At 41.1% G+C, this 5,000-nt stretch overlaps 1 non-coding gene across 1 annotated transcript; it reads right to left on the bottom strand.

Annotated features, from left to right (window-relative positions):
• Positions 1–2,276: 2,276 nt before the first annotated feature.
• Positions 2,277–2,395, bottom strand: LOC123688396. Its single transcript, XR_006749920.1, has one exon. It is a non-coding gene; the product is annotated as a 5S ribosomal RNA (ribosomal RNA).
• Between the last annotated feature and the right edge of the window lie 2,605 nt (positions 2,396–5,000).

Raw genomic sequence — 5,000 nt, 5'->3', positions numbered from 1 at the left:
AAAATCCGAAAAATATTTTTCGATTCCTATTACTGATTTACTCTTTTAGAACACATTAGGAGGCAACCAAATCAAATTTGAGAAAATTCCACAATCAGAAAATTTTTTTCGAAAAAAAAAAAAATTCGAGGACACCTCGGTCATGGCAAGTTATTTTCCACAATCCATTCCCCAATCGACGTACATCACAGAAAAAATCATCTCTCTAACTATCCTGGTTCAAAAGTTGTATCGGAACATTTTCACGTCGAAAATATATCTCTAAGTCCAGACCGATGCACAACGTAAACTAGGGCTGAACCGATGCACCACGTAATATCGGGCAGACCGATGCAGAACGTAAACTCGATCATACCGATGCTTCACGTAATCTCGATCTTACCGATGCACCACGTAAACAAGGGCAGACCGATGCAGAACGTAAAGTAGATCTTACCGATGCACCCCGTAATCTCGATCTTACCGATGCACCACGTAATCTCCATCTTACCGATGCACCACGTGAACTGGATCTTACCGATGCAGAACGTGAATTGGATCTTACCGATGCACCACGTAAACTCGATCATACCGATGCACCACGTAATCTCGGGCAGACCGATGCACAACGTAAATGACGATCGGGACCGGGGCGATCGGTCGTATCTGACACCGCCGGCTCGGTTCTAACATCGTCAATGAGTCGGGGTTGAAAAAAAGGACGTGAACATTTTTCCTTATAAAAATCAAACCCGATCATGGATTTTGATTCTGATTGTTGATTATCGCTATTAGAACATATAAGGAGGCAACCAAATCAAATTTGAGAAAATTCCACGATCAGAAAATTTTTTTCGAAAAAAAAAAAAAAATCGTAATCACCTCGGTCATGGCGAGTTATTTTCCGTATTTCATTCCACAATCAACGTACAACATAGAAGAAATCATCTCTCTAACTATCCTGGTTCAAAAGTTGTATCGGAACATTTCACGTCGTAATATCTCGCCAAGTCCAGACCTCGGCGATAGGTAGTATCTGACACCGTCCGCTCGGGACTGACATCGACTTGGACTCGGGCTGATGATGGGGAGGCGTTTAAGGACGTGAACATTTTTCCTTATAAAAATTAAAGTCGACAATGAATATTGATTCTGATTACTGATTTACGCTTTAAAAACACATTAGAAGGCAACCAAATCGAATTTGAGGAAATTCCACGATCAGAAAATTTTTTTCGAAAAAAAAAAAAATCCGAAAAATATTTTTCGATTCCTATTACTGATTTACTCTTTTAGAACACATTAGGAGGCAACCAAATCAAATTTGAGAAAATTCCACAATCAGAAAATTTTTTTCGAAAAAAAAAAAAATTCGAGGACACCTCGGTCATGGCAAGTTATTTTCCACAATCCATTCCCCAATCGACGTACATCACAGAAAAAATCATCTCTCTAACTATCCTGGTTCAAAAGTTGTATCGGAACATTTTCACGTCGAAAATATATCTCTAAGTCCAGACCGATGCACAACGTAAACTAGGGCTGAACCGATGCACCACGTAATATCGGGCAGACCGATGCAGAACGTAAACTCGATCATACCGATGCTTCACGTAATCTCGATCTTACCGATGCACCACGTAAACAAGGGCAGACCGATGCAGAACGTAAAGTAGATCTTACCGATGCACCACGTAATCTCGATCTTACCGATGCACCACGTAATCTCCATCTTACCGATGCACCACGTGAACTGGATCTTACCGATGCAGAACGTGAATTGGATCTTACCGATGCACCACGTAAACTCGATCTTACCGATGCACCACGTAATCTCAATCTTACCGATGCACCACGTGAACTGGATCTTACCGATGCAGAACGTGAATTGGATCTTACCGATGCACCACGTAAACTCGATCTTACCGATGCACCACGTAATCTCGATCTTACCGATGCACCACGTGAACTGGATCTTACCGATGCAGAACGTGAATTGGATCTTACCGATGCACCACGTAAACTCGATCTTACCGATGCACCACGTAATCTCAATCTCACCGATGCACCACGTGAACTGGATCTTACCGATGCAGAACGTGAATTGGATCTTACCGATGCACCACGTAAACTCGATCTTACCGATGCACCACGTAATCTCGATCTTACCGATGCACCACGTAATCTCAATCTTACCGATGCATCACGTAATCTCGATCTTACCGATGCAGAACGTAAACTCGATCATACCGATGCACCACGTTATCTCGGCAGACCGATGCAGAACGTAAAAAAAAAGCTTACAGCACGCGGTGTTCCCAAGCGGTCACCCATCCAAGTACTAACCGCGCCCGACGCTGCTTGGCTTCAGTGTTCTGACGAGAACTGGCAATTTCAGCGTGGTATGGCCGTAAACAACATATATTGCGATATTTTCTATGATATCTCACTTTTTGGGAGCGGAAAGGACGTGAACGTTTTTCCTCATAAAAAATGAAATAACTTTTGGATATTAATTCTGATTGTTGATTTAAGCTTTAAGAACACATTAGGACATATCTCAATGAAATTTGAGGGATTTCCGAAATCGAAAAATATTTTTCGAAAAAAAAAAAAAATCCCAGAAGACCTCGGTCATCTCAAGTTTATTTCCATATTCTATTACACAATCAACGTACATCACAAAAGGAACCATCTCTCTAACTATCACAGTTAAATTTTTGTATCGGAACATTTCACGTCGGAATATCTCGCTAAGTCCAGACCGGGGAGATCGGTCGCATCTGACACCGTCCGCTCCGGTCTAACATCGTCTTGGAGTCGGGGTAACGATGGAGAGGCGTTTAAGGACGTGAACATTTTTCCTTATAAAAATTAAAGTCGACAATGAATATTGATTCTGATTACTGATTTACTCTTTTAGAACACATTAGAAGGCAACGCAATCAGATTTGAGGAAATTTCAAGATCAGAAAATTTTTTTCGAAAAAAAAAAAAATTCAAGAACACCTGGGTCATGGCAAGTTATTTCCCACAATCCATTCCACAATCAACGTACAACATAGAAGAAATCATCTCTCTAACTATCCTGGTTCAAAAGTTGTATCGGAACATTTCACGTCGAAATACCTCGCCAAGTCCAGACCGGGGCGATAGGTAGTATCTGACACCGTCCGCTCGGGACTGACATCGACTTGGACTCGGGCTAATGATGGGGAGGCGTTTAAGGACGTGAACATTTTTCCTTATAAAAATTAAAGTCGACAATGAATATTGATTCTGATTACTGATTTACGCTTTAAAAACACATTAGAAGGCAACCAAATCAAATTTGAGGAAATTCCAAAATCAGAAAATTTTTTTTCAAAAAAAAAAAAATCCGAAAAATATTTTTCGATTCTGATTACTGATTTACTCTTTTAGAACACATTAGAAGGCAACGAAATCAAATTTGAGTAAAATCCAAAATCAGAAAATATTTTTCGAAAAAAAAAAAAAATTCGAGAACACCTCGGTCATGGCAAGTTATTTTCCACAATCCATTCCCCAATCAACGTACATCCCAGAAAAAATCATCTCTCTAACTATCCTGGTTCAAAAGTTGTATCGGAACATTTTCACGTCGAAAATATATCTCTAAGTCCAGACCGATGCAGAACGTAAACTCGATCATACCGATGCTTCACGTAATCTCGATCTTACCGATGCACCACGTAAACTAGATCACACCGATGCAGAACGTAAACTCGATCTCACCGATGCACCACGTGAACTGGATCTTACCGATGCAGAACGTGAATTGGATCTTACCGATGCACCACGTAAACTCGATCTTACCGATGCACCACGTAATCTCGATCTTACCGATGCACCACGTGAACTGGATCTTACCGATGCAGAACGTGAACTCGATCTTACCGATGCACCACGTAAACTAGGGCTGACCGATGCATCACGTAAACGACGATCGAGAGGCGCGAAAGGACGTGAACGTTTTTCATTATAAAAATTGAAATAAATGATAAATAATGATTCTGATTGTTGATTATCGTTTTTAATATGCATTAGTAGGCAACCAAATGAAATTTGAGGAAATTCCGATAACAGAAAATTTTTTCGAAAAAAAAAAAAATTCATGAAATCCTCGGTCATCGCAAAATATTTACCATATTCTGTTCGATAATCAACGTATATTTAAGAAGGAATCATATCTGTATCTATCTTGGTTCAAATTTTGTATCGGAACATTTTGACCAAAGTCCGAGCTTCGGCCGAAACAGACACCGCTGACCTGGCCTATCGATCGACCGAGAGTCGGGGATAGAGCGTAAGTGTTGTCTGGAGGGGAACCCTGTGCTCTCCTGACATATATAGGGAAGGTGGTCGCGTTGGGCGATGCAGAACGTTTGGATCGGGAATTATATTTTTGGTTCAGCTATTGGAATATGGTTTATTGTTGGTATATATTGGCGAAATAACGTTCTTACTGACTGGGGATATTCATAAAAATGAGTCCGGAGATTTTCAGATCGAAGTCCGAGTGATCCGACTTGGAAGGCGTGTTGGGTGGGTCGAGATGGCTTAGATCGATCAGACGAGGCGGGCTAAGTGTTGACGTCATGCATCGGTCCATTTTCAGATTGAGTCCGAGTAATCCGACTTTGAAAGAGTGTTGGGTGCGTCGAGACTGTTTAGATAGATCGGACGAGGCGGACTAGGTGTTAACGACATGCATCGGTATATTTTCTGATCGGAGTCCGAAGAAATCGGCCCTAGTAGGCGCAGCGGACGGTCGAGACGGCCTCGGTGGGTCGGATCGATCGGGAAAAGTTTGCTAAATCGTGTCTGGAGGGGAACCTTGGGTTCTCCTGACATATATAGGGGATAAGGTTTGGGTGAACGATTCTTCACGTAAAAGTTGAGTAATTTATTTTTCGATAAGCTTTTGGATATTGATGAGAAGTATATGTATATCTTCGATTAAAAGAATTCTTACCGTCTCGATGTATATTATATTAGAT

The sequence above is a fragment of the Harmonia axyridis genome, chromosome X (assembly GCF_914767665.1).
Source record: "Harmonia axyridis chromosome X, icHarAxyr1.1, whole genome shotgun sequence".
Classification (NCBI taxonomy): Eukaryota; Metazoa; Arthropoda; class Insecta; order Coleoptera; family Coccinellidae; genus Harmonia; species Harmonia axyridis.
This window is presented reverse-complemented; position numbering and strand designations above follow the sequence as displayed.